Raw genomic sequence first — 12,758 nt, 5'->3', positions numbered from 1 at the left:
TTCACGCAAGAACGGATGGTCACTGTCTCGAAAGAAAAACAGGCGAGAAACAATTTGCCTGACGAAGAGGTGTACTAATCCTAGACCACCACGTTCAAGGGGGAGAAACAGATTGTCGCGCCGCATCCATTCACAGCTCGAACGCCAAATGAATGTTGCAAATACGCGATGCAGTGCCTGAAGGCGAAGTCTTGAGCAGTGCAGTACTTGGAGCACATACATAAGACGGGAAGCTAAGAAAACGTTAGACACTTCAGCACGAAAGAACACTGACAAATTCCACCCTCGCCATGAATTCACTTTACGTTGAATTTTGCCAACTTCCCCCGACCAATGAGTGTTGCTATTTCTATACTGTGAGAGAGGCACACCTAAATAACGCAGATCTTCTTTCCATTGAATTCCTGCGTAATGTGATGGCATTGTGGCCCATAATCCAAACCAAAAACCTGAACTTTTTTCAAAGTTAACGCTTGCGCCAGAAGCAGCACAAAATTCTTCTGTAATTGCAAGAGCAGTCTTTACGCTCTTTTTATCGGTACAGAAAAAGGCCACGTCGTCTGCATACGCAAGAACCCGAACCTCATTAGTCAGTAATTTAAACCCTTGGAAATTTTGTTCTTTAAGGATGCCCATACAAAGTGGCTCTAAATACAAGCAGAACAGAAGCGGTGACAAGGGGCATCCTTGTCGTACTGATGATAAAAGCCTAATCGGATCGGAGAGAGAGCCATTCACTATAAGCCGCGTTGAGCCATTAGCATAACATATCCTGACACCTCTAAGGAGCAGAGATCCGATATTTATATGCTCTAGTAAAGTAAACAGGAATGAGTGATTCACCCTGTCGAACGCCTAAGCCAGATCTAGCTGTACCATTGCCACCTGTCCAATCCCCTCAGCTACACACTCTAGCACCGATCTCGCAACATGAATGTTCGTCTGAATGGACCGCCCCCTGATGCCACATGTTTGATGATCACCGACCACAGATCTTACTACAACTTGCAAACGGTTAGCTAATACCCTAGCAAAGATTTTATAATCCATATTGCATAAGGAGATAGGCCGATATCCGTCAACTTTTTGCAATTTCTCTTCATCATCGCTTTTGGCTATAAGGACTGTGTGTCCTTCGTACATTGTGGCGGTTAGGTACCCTACTTCCAAGGCCTCTCGGTACACCTGAAGTAATAATGGCGATAAGAGGGAACGAAAACACTGATAAAATTCGGCAGTAAGGCCATCCGGGCCGGGCGTTTTGCCCTTCGCTAACGAATCTATGCATGAAGTGACCTCATTGATATCAATGTTTTCGTTTGTATAATCGTACTCACCCTGATTTAACTGGGGCAGCAACGATACAATTTTTTTGGCAGCATCTGTATCCAATGGCATATGGTCTCGGAATAGTTTTTGATAATGTTCAAAAAATGCTTTAGTTATTAGAGTAGGCTCGTTAACAATGATTCCACCATACTCTATCTCTAGTGTTTGTTTAGACAGCGCGTGTCGGCGCTCATCACCAAGGGCCCTACTGCAAGGCTGTTCTTCCAGGAAACGCTGCTCTCGCGCCCGCACTAGTGCACCTCTGTATTTTTCTGCGTTCAAAGTTTGTAACTATGCCTTGACCTTATGAATATCATCAATATATTGACCCGGATGTATGCATTCAAGCTCATGCAATTCACTCAAAAGTCTACACAATGCTTTGTAATTATTCTTTTTTTCAAAGGCTAATATTGATGATTCTTCGATAGCTATCATTTTAGCTTCCTGTTTGAATAATTCCCACAAAGCAAAGAGTGGCAAATCCTTGCGGCAAGACACATGAGCTATAAGCTCAGTAATGCGATTTAAGAAACACTCACGCGAAAGTAACTGGTTATTAAACTTCCACAGCTCCCAGCACATACGCCGACTTTGGTACCGACGGCTGCCAAAAGATGCTGAGACTAGGCAATGGTCATTAAAGAATATAGGATGCACAGTGTAACCATGAATAAGAGGTAGCGCGCTAAGAGAAACGTAAATTCGGTCAAGCCTTGCATGCGAGGTACCCTGGAAGTGCGTATATCGACATCCCGCCTTTTCATTTTCCCCAATGTCCACAAGCTGATAATCACATATTAGGCGTTGCAACGCATCACTACTTGGATCATGTCTCAGCTTCAGTGATGTACGATCTTGCGCGTTACATACACAATTAAAGTCTCCAAAGAGGACCAATGCACGATCAGTACAGAAATGATGCTCTAGAGATAAGAAGAAACACTCGCGTTCACGTAACTTGTTCGGGGCATAAACACACACAAATCTAAAGCTCGTGCCACTGATATCAATATCGCAGCAGATTAGGCGCCCTTCCCTATCTGAACACCGCTGTTCTTCTGTGTTCTTCTTCGCTGTTCGCTGTGCTAGTGTTCTTTTGAATAACTACCACCGTAAATACTGAGTTTCATCTATGAACTCAACCTTGGGTTGAGCTTTGCTTGTAGTCGCGGGAAACCTTTAGTAGCTGCATCTTTGAAAGATTAAAAGAAAATGGACGGCAACGACATCGAAGATGAAACTTCTTTTAAAGAACCATCCCAATAACATTTTCTTCTATCGATAGATGTAAGCGTCTGTTGTTTTTTCCGCTGTCCATGGAAGAAATGCCACACTCAGCGTACTTTTATTGGTTTCATTTCTTTCTGTTGCTATTGTTTTGGGTGTTAAATATCTTCACTTTATAAACTCATCTGCTTTTTGTCTGTGGTACGTGTTAGTACACACACAGTATTCCTGCTCCCTTCTACAACGCATTATTGCCCTCAGAAGTTATTAAATAAATATATGAAATACGTGATGTTCCCCTGCATTTTTCTTCTTTCAGGGTCCCGGTCCAGGCCTTCTATACCTCATAGACCAGGCTCGGGAATCCGCCCTAGGCTTGACGTCTAAAGAGGGAGAGTGCCACATGCATTGACAGTCGACAGTAATAAGTCGTAATAAATAGACACATATCTTGTTGCAGCAACAAAATATTTGTGTTGATTTGGCAAGAACACTGTGATAGCACCACTGGTTCGATAGCATGATAGTCTGTGACTCTCCCCAATTACGTCATTGATCTCGTCCCGATTAGCGCTTTGTTGTTCCCCTCGACGCCACGGGCACTACAAATTCCAGCAAAAGTGAAAATGGAGAAAGCACTTGTCTGATGTTTGATATTATAAAACCTTTTGTTAGTTTTTATTGTATCCTTTTATATTTGCCTGCACATGCTTAGAAAGGTATGCCCCAATCTTCCGAGATCAGCCATGGTTGCTTAAAAAATTTAAGTATATTGGGCACGTTTATATATTTTCTACCGGTTTCCAAGAATTTGCTATTTGTCGCATGATAAGCAACGATTCCACGAAACTGGTGATCTCAATGATGAAGTGAGAGTAGACGGCGGGAAATGGGCGTAGAAAACATACAATATGAGGCGCTCATGAGCACTGGTCTTAAAATATTGAATGCTTTCTGCAACGCTGTATACTATTCACAATTTATGTACGGTTTTAAAAAGTTCACCGTTTTCTTCTTGTTCTAAAATTTTAATACGACGACAACCTAAGTAACGGTAACCCTATGTTTACCATTTAAGTGGTCAATTTAATAACATTTTGATAACAATAAGCTAATAGGTGCAACAGCATAACTAGACAAGAACTAAGAAAAAGAGGCAACATAAATTTTTCCTACTTCTGTGTCTTTGCAGTAAAAAGGCACACCGTGAACGAATCTTTGCCATCCTAACTTCATTGATATTCGTTTAAATTAGGCTTCTTTATCAAAGGGACAGCCTGATATTTCATTTTAGTAGATGATAGTGGCAACTTCGGTGGGCAGGCCATTCCAGTCTCGAGTTGTGCGCAGAAAAAATGTTTGCTGAAAAGTCATGGTATGGGCTTGTGGGGGATATACTGTGTTAGAGTGACTGGTGCGAGCAATGCAATGTGCTCTTTTTATGTACGGGTTGTCAGAAGGCAAAGTATGGAAAAATTATGAAGTTGCACACCTTCGAGATGCTTTGCCTGCGTGGTCGAAGCTCATTGCATTAGCAATACATTTAAGCGCAAGCCCACAGCGCGGCATGCGTCGCCGAGCCGGTGTGTGGGCCACCGACGTACTTGTACGAATGAACATATAAAATGACGCTGTATTCGAACATCGACATTTCAGTGAGTGCCGTAGCTGTAAGTGCGCCAGTGAAATGTCATACTCATCGCTACATGGTACGAGAAAATAGCCGTGCACCATAAATTATTGACACCGTCATTACTACGGTAACAACGACCGGGAGAATGAGTTCTCAACAACACCGGTGCACTTGCGTGGGAAGAAGAAAAACAACACTGAAGCCATGTGGCAGTAACGTCTTGGGCAGCGCGTTGCAACCGGCGCCACTGGCTACTTCGGAGCGTAACGGCCGCAACATGGTCAATTCGCCCGTCCGTCCCACCCTGGTCCGGCCACGTGCGGATGGTTGTCCGGTCGTCTGGGCCACAGGCGGACGAACCGTCGCGAGCTTGTCGTCCAGACATCTGCTCGTCTCTCATTGGCTGTTCCGAGGCGGACGGCGTCGGGCGTCTGCACGCTTGCTCGAACCGGGTGATATGACGCTGTTACCCATCGGGACATGATAGAACTTGTGATATAGAATGAGCCTGGACACAAGATCTCGTTTCTAGTCTAGAAAGATTCGCATTAGATTTTAGCGCTGTGTCACTAGTATATGAAGAATAGAATATTTCTTGGATGCCAGCAGTAATGAATTATACCCTCGCTGTTTAACCTTCAATTCTTTGCTGCATCAATGCACAACCTGTTTTGCACACGGTGAGAACTTCATCCATGACTGAGCACATCATTTAAGGTTATATATTGTTTCGGAAGTTTAGAAGCCGCAAGTATCAAATCGCTAATATGCATGTTTGATGCCTTACTACATCTTTGGTGGCTTTATATATGCACAAAAGGAAAAGGCACTTCGTGCATCCAAGTGCTTTGAACACACTGTTAAAATTGGCAGATTGAATAAAAAAACATGAGCAAGCAAATGCGAGCATATCAGCAAGCTGTACTCGAAGCCTCACACGCGTGCTCAGTAAAAAAGAGGGTTGTCTTGCCGACCTACGCAGCTGTATTTCGCGACAGATGTGCATGCGTTCCGTATTCTTGCAAGCTGTCGCTCGTAGTACAGAAACTGCACCATCTCGCCGAACACGGGGATTACGGGCGAATCATTTTCGGCGATAATATCATTTTCGCGTGATGTAGAACACGGCACGTTAGATGATTCGAGAGGTTTTTCTCAACCTGCTAAGGCAGTGCACACTGAACTTAATCGTCCGAGAATACGTCCATCTTGCGACATGATGCGATTGCAGTGCATATTTAAAAGGTGGACCAGATGACCGTGCAGTGATTCGAACAAGAATGACGGCACCAATGCAACACGTGTGGGTGAAGAAAAGAATTTTTTGCCGTGACGCGGAAACTTGAAATCACATCTACACAAATATGCTAGTGTTGTCTGCTCCAGCACCTTCTCTACGCAAAGGAGGCACTGTCTGGTGTCAAATGTATTTGCCAACCTTGAACACCTTTGCTCCGCCGAATGGTTGCCAGCTGTCAACAGACCGCGTCGTCCAATAGGAGTTCGCGTGCGATCCGCTCAGGTGGATTGAGCGTGCACCAAATTAGTCGACACGATCAGCATTTTGGTCGTCCGCCCTGATCCGCAAGCGGGCCGACGAGGGCGGATTGACTATGTTTCGGCTCAAAGGCTTCGAAAAGGAATTAGAGAGGTTGCAAAAATGTATTCCATGGAACTCATCACACGTGTTCCAAGATGTGCTTGAGGCTCCAAGAATGGTCTTCGAAGGCTCTTTTAAAGCTGCTGATTACCGGTTCCTAGCTCTCTTGCAACTGCTTCATGTTAATGCAAATGTAATTTTTTGTATAACCAAGCCAGTTTCTTTTCCGGGTGTATAACTATCTCGCGAGAAATAAAAGACAACAGCAATATGCAGGCACCATCCACATGTTGGAATCTATGCTAAGGGAAGCATCAGTAAAGCGGTTGTTTAAATGTTTTATATCTAATGGCGATGCGTGACATTTTGTATGCTTTCAACCTATGCAATGCGCAATGTCATCCGACGTTATTGTTTAACAACCCCAAGAAGGGCAAAAACGTAATCTTAGCCAATTGGTTTGTTTACCTGCAACATTGCTCAGAAGTGATCATGAAACCTTGACTCTAAATCAGGAGAACCCGCGCTACGAGTTTTTCTCCAAGATACAACAAATCAGTCCTTGTGCGGTCACCTTCAACGTTATGGTGCCATAGTCGCCATTTGAACAAAGCACAAAACCCAGCCTTCGAAAGCACTAACACAAAAGGAGAGAAATTACACAATCGCACATGCTGGTACTGGCAACAGAGTTTAAGCGCATGGTTCGAAAGGAAACCAAAACCCGCATGCGCCTTGGGGCGTAGTCACCGTCTAAGTCGACTGGCTGTTGTCGCGCACACATTCGTGTAGGGACAGACACAATTGTTTGCCCTATACAAACATGACGATTTGATTCTGTAAGAAATTACAGAGCCCCGAACGAAGTTCGATAGCCAGGTACATTCATTATGCTTCACGTGACATCGATTTATGCAGTGCATGTATTCTGCAGATTTTTTTTATTTAAGGGCATATTTTAAAGAATAGGGTGCATTGAGACAAGGCCTCTGAAGAAAGAAGTATTCGCCTTCTGGAAAGCAAGAGTTGCTTCCAAAGGCGGCGCGGATCAGGTAAATGTAACAGAATGCACCGTTTGACAAAGCGGCCCTTAGCACATCTTCATTGTTCCTTAGAGCCACCTGCAAGGAGAGGAACGAAACCGTGAGCTGCGACATGGTGATAAAGTGTCACAAGCTTATACGATATTTTAGAATACTGAAGCCGTATTGAATTCGACGTTGTTGCTGCTTGTATGTTTGCTTGCGCTAGATGGTTGTGATGAGTGGTGCGCGACATTTTTTTTTTCTCTTTATTGTGTGGTGCGCGACATGGTGCGGTGATCGGGACGGTCAGGAGCAGACGACAAGGAGTGCGCGAGCCGCGGCGAATTCCGTGCTGGAAGGAGGAAAACCACGACGCCGAAGAGCGTCCGGCACGTGAACGCGCGGCGCAAAAAAAGCAACTAAAAGAAGAAAAGCCAACCAATTACGAAGGACCACGGGGCGTCAGGCAGCCAATCGGAGAATGCCTAATCGACCAGAGAGAAGAAAAAAAAAATGGCTGTGGCTTAGCTAAGGTTAAGCCCAGGATGCGAAGCATACTAGCCTTTATTTTAGTTGTTTAACCACTGTTTAGCCTGGTGAACTGGTGTTGCTTGGCTATATTTGGTTCGGCTAGACGAAGAAACAACTCATGCAGGCGAGCGCACGAGCTGAGACCCGGCTATGTAGCTACGCGGCCGCAAGCGAGCGCACGAGTTGAGCCTCCGCTTTTGCAGCTGTTATGACGTCATATGGTAGCTACGCGGCCGCGCGCGGCGCAGCAAGGAAGAGCGTGATTGTGCGGCTAGTATGCTTCGCATAAAAGCGTGGTGCGCTGGCAGAAGGGGGAGACGCAGGGTAGACGCCGGGAGAATTCCAGGAAGCGACGCCAGAGGAGGTCAACGACCGGACCGGGACTTCAAGACGGGCCGTCGGGTTCCGGACCCGAGCCACAAGGACTTCCCGCGACCGGGGTCTCCTGCCAGCCCGTTCCTGTGCGTCGCCCGTCTACCTGAGCATGATGCTAGCTGCTCAAGGCCGGTGAGCTTCTGCGCCCGTGGGCAGGACGAGACCAGTCGGGCTACGGGCCCGAGTTCTACGCTAGCTGCCCGGCCAGATCAGCGGCCCCATCTGTCGTGCCGCCTGCTGCCCGAGGCCGGTGTTCGAGCTTCTGTGCCCGTGGGCAGGACGAGAGCAGTCGGGCTACGGGCCCGAACTCTACACCCAGCTGCCCGGCCAGAATGCCACCGCCGCCTGCTCGTGCCGCCAAGCCGCCTGTTTTACCTCTCCAAGCCAGAGCTGGCGCGATCCCGTCGCCCGGTCAGTCAACTTACACCACGACCTTTGGTGAGACCGGCGCAACTCCTTTCGTTAGCTTGTCGCCGCGTCGCCGCGTCGAGACTGTTATGTGTCCCTGCCGTCGTGGCAGGCCCGGACTCGCGCACTAGTCAGCTTCAGACTAGCCCCAAATGTGTGTCTTACTGCCGTGATGTCTATTTGAGTGTTTATTTTATTCTTTCTATTTCTTTCTATCATTTATTTTACGCTTCTAGTTTGATTAAAAGTCTTTGTGTGTGTGTTTTTCAAACCAACGGCTTTGTCCTGAATTGGTTTCTCGGAGGCTCCGCCTAAGAGAACCGTTAAAACCTTTGAGTGCACGAGCCTTGCATTACAAGGGTTACCGCGCCACCGGCGCCCAGCAGGTAAAGAGGTGGCAGCAAGCTAGAGCAAGAACAGCCGCTACAGCCGCGACATTGCTAATAGGACAGTCTCATGAATTAAGGTAGCGACACACTTACCGCTCCAAGGTAAACTACGGACTACATGCTTGTGGCATCCATCCATCGATCCATCCATCCATCCATCCATCCATCCATCCATCCATCCATCCATCCATCCATCCATCCATCCATCCATCCATCCATCCATCCATCCATCCACGTGCGCGCGCACGCACACACGCACGCACACACGCACGCACACACGCACGCACACACGCACGCACCGTTGCACGCATGCACGTGTGCGAAAGTGCAGCATACAACCTCATTCTTCTAACCTGTCAAACTCAATCACAAACACCTTTTCGAGCTGCCGTTTCTTTTGTGAGGACGCCACGGAAAATCCCGCCTAGCCAGAGGCTGGCAACTTTGATGTAAAACGTCGCATATGTTGATTCAAAACGACAAAATAGTCACAGGAACGCCGGGCCGACAAGAAAATTTCAATGCAGTTTATGAGCACTTTTTTGAAATCCCGAGTTTTTCAAGAAGGATTTGATTTATTAAATATTATTTCCGTTTACACGTTTAAAAAACGATTTATAAACATTTATGTAATGTTGTGTAGCCTCAGGCTGGATTGTTTCTTTGTCAGCCAGACATTCCTGTTTATTGACGTTATAGGAGCCATAGTCCATGAAATTAAATTTTATACCGAAGCTGTATATGGCTAGGGTTCTATATATTTTTCGTGTGCGTGAGTCAACAATGAAAAAGGTGAGCGTGCGCTGATCGCGGAGATAGTGCAATACCAGGCCGAACAGCGGTACTCTTGATCAGGAGGCATTGCCATATACGTAAAGAAAAAAATGTAAATAGAACCATGCACCCTTGACTCGCAAGACAACAATGCCATCCACTGTGGGGATCTCTGTGCCACACAAATGAAAGACGGAATTGTGATATCCACTCAGTTTATATCTCGAGGGACGTCGAAGTGGTGCATCAATAAATTCCTTACTACGCAATTCCCATGGGTTAGCCGAGATGGCACCCTGTGACCAAGGTTGGAGACTTCGATGTGGACATATCAAAAGTAGACAAGAAATGGTTCACTCAGTATGGGCTAGAAGAGTTCGAATTCAAGCAACTCAGCTACTCAAAAACGGTCGTCTTTGATTTAACTTTGGCCAAGAATCTGTTTAAGGCTGTAATCGAACCAATCGGTATATATAACAGTAATCATAAAACTATCGTCATTAGCATTACCAAATGATCAAAACAAATACATGTACCCTTGGTTATCCCTGTGTGATGTGCTAGAGCTTCGCTGGTCTACCACTTTCCCAGAGTTCAATGATTGAGCGTTTTTTTTACAGCTTCCGTTCTTCTCTACATTTGCAAGTATTCTGAATGCGTTGTCCGCTCCGGTTTATAATACGAAAATTTTTATTCGCCTTTGTTCAACGACAGAGTTTACCCTCACGCTCTTAAATATTGACGTTTTGAGAGTGTGCTGTTTTAAGAGACATATTAAATAAACTTCTAGCAGCGTGCTGTTTCCTAGTGGCGCCTATGCAGTGAGAAAAAGTTAACAGTTACTTTAGCATACGCTAAATAAGAAGGCGAAAGCCTGCGTGCTCACAATACATTGATTATATTGCTTCACATTTTCATTCGAATGCGTTATCACTTCCTATTACTTGTTTTCTCCCGCCAAAGTTCGTGGGTTCAAGTACCTTAAATAACTCTACCTGAATTACCTGTGTTTCAATTACCTTGGCTCTAATTAACACCAAATGTCGCAGGTTAAATTCCCACCAAAGGTCGAGTGTTCACCTCTCACCAAAGGTCGTGGGTTCGAGTGTCCTAATTGATTACATATTATTTAAATGTGCCCTATTACCTGTTTTCTAATATCAATGGTAGTGAGTTCAACTCTTGACCTTCACAATGCCATCATCATCAGCCTACTTTATGTCCACTGCAGGACGACGGCTTTTCCCTGCGATCTCCAATTACCCCTGTCCTGTACCAACCGATTCCTACTGTCAAGTGGAATCTGACTTGGAGATATGGTCGGTTCGCCCATGTATCCATTGGACCGTTGGTGTGAGTGCGTCAATTAAGGTTTGAAGGTTTAGGTTTATTTCCGCAACTGGTGTTGCGAGGACAGCCAGGGAAAAAGCTGTATAGACAGCTTGAGAGGTCCTGGCTTCCTCTTACAGTGCAGCATTGACGGCGGCGGAGTACAACAACAGACAAAAGGTGAGGAGAAAAACAAAAAAAGCAAAAAAAAACACGTACGTTCGGTACAGAGAATGAGACATACACATACACGCAGTACATTGTACTTGTACAGTACAAAACTACACGAACATTTGGGGCAATTCTTTCAGAGAAATATTAGATGAATCAATATTCTCGTAGCAGTACAAATGGTTCAGAAGTGTGGGTAAGGTATGCTGCAACATTTGTTTGCCATAGTTTGTGCGGCATTTCTTAACATTCCAAGGTTCTGTTGTGCGGGTATCATACACAGTTCTGCTCTGCTCTAACCCAGCAAGTCTAAGCAAGGAGTCATCATTTTTCATCATGGCGAGTTTATATTTATAGCACAGTCTGTAGTTATACATGGACTTCATCTGTATAATGTTGTGTTGATGGAAAAGGCCAGCAGTGTGGAAGAAATACGGCACTTTACATGCAATGCGTATAATACGCTTTTGTAACACAGTGAGTTTGTTAATGTTTCCAGCTGTTGTTTTTGCCCACACCATACATCCGTAGTTGGCTATGGAAGAGAACAAAGAGTGGTAAAGTAACAAGTTAACTGATTTAGGAAAATTAAAGCAATTGCGGCGCATGATACCAACTGCTAACTATGCTATGATACCAATTAACTGTGCCTTAACAGCAAAGGACGTGAGTTTTAGTTCTACCAATCATCGAGGGTTCGCCTTTCGACCTTCACGATGTCATTTGGAATCCAACTTGGAGATATGGCCCGTTCACCTATTTCTCCATGTTGGGTCATGGGTTCAGCTCCCACGAAAGGCCAAGGGTTCACCTCTCACCCAAGGTCGTGGGTTCGAGTACCTTAATTAACTTTGCCTTAATTAACTTTGCCTTAATTCACGTCCCCCTAAATAACACAAAAGGTAGTAGGTTCGACTCGACATTCACGGTGTCAAGTGAAATCCAATTAGGAGATGCCGGTTCGCCCACATCTCCGTGTTGTGTCGTGGGTTCGAGTGCCTTAATTAGCCTGAAAGGGGCCTTGAAGCACTCCTCATGCTTAGGGAATGACATAGTGCGCGGGTAGCATACATCACTGTGAACATTTCAGCCAAGTTTCGTTGTCGTACACGGTGCGTGGAGCACGCAAGGTGAGCGCGAAGCCACCTTTCCCTCAAACGCTTTTTTTTTAAACAGAAGCCTGCTCTCACTCGCTTTGGGACGCTTTATTTCGTAATAAAGCAGATTCGCATTAGCGGCTGTTATTGGTAGCTGCGGTCGGCTACGCAGCGTAGATGCCGTGGCCACCACGGGGTGCCGCCACGAGTTCATTTGCTAAGCCCGCTGCGGACAACCACCTTTGGCTTGCGTTTAGGGCGTCGTAGGCACCAAAATCTAAAGTCGTGGCGTTTGTGTTACAATCCCAAATGAAATGAGAACGGTGCGCCACGATGACATTTAAAAGGTGGAGCGTTGTGGGCACGCCTCATTCGGCTGTAGCCTTCGCAGTGCAAGGCATCGATGAAGCAACGGGAGCACAGCGGAGACCTTGTTTGATGGCCAATAACTTCGCTTATACGCAACGCATTGAAGCACTTTTTCCAGTAAAGTATTTCTGAAATAGTGTATTTTCAACTCATATGCCTCTCTCCACTTCGATAAAAAGTAGTTCAGGGCCCCTTTAATTAGCACCAAATAACGTAGGTTCGATATGGTATGAATTTTGGTGCCATGAATATTGGTGCAATAACGCCGGGTATCGGACTTTTCGACCAATGAGCCACCTAAGGCTCTCACCTTCAGCCTCTTTACCATATGCTAATGAGAATAGAGAATGAAAGCTCACGAGACAGTCATTCAAGTGCGTAACATGTTTTCTATCATGATTTCTGTCGATCCCAGCATAGTGCAATATGTTGAATTGTTAGGTAGGGTAAAGTGCAGTGATGACAGGTTAGTGAGGTCTAGGACTCATTTCAATATGA

General features: G+C 45.5%; 1 long non-coding RNA gene across 1 annotated transcript in view; it reads right to left on the bottom strand.

Annotated features, from left to right (window-relative positions):
- Nucleotides 1–6,725: 6,725 nt before the first annotated feature.
- The window catches only part of LOC140219284 (uncharacterized), a 36,347-nt gene continuing 30,314 nt past the window's right edge, over nt 6,726–12,758 (bottom strand). Inside the window, exon 3 of the long non-coding RNA XR_011895439.1 lies at nt 6,726–6,913. This is a non-coding gene — a long non-coding RNA (uncharacterized lncRNA). The remainder of the gene's footprint in view (nt 6,914–12,758) is intronic.

This window comes from Dermacentor andersoni, chromosome 7, assembly GCF_023375885.2.
Source record: "Dermacentor andersoni chromosome 7, qqDerAnde1_hic_scaffold, whole genome shotgun sequence".
Taxonomy (NCBI): domain Eukaryota; kingdom Metazoa; phylum Arthropoda; class Arachnida; order Ixodida; family Ixodidae; genus Dermacentor; species Dermacentor andersoni.
The sequence above is the reverse complement of the archived record's forward strand: the minus strand, read 5'-3'. Positions and strand labels throughout refer to the sequence as shown.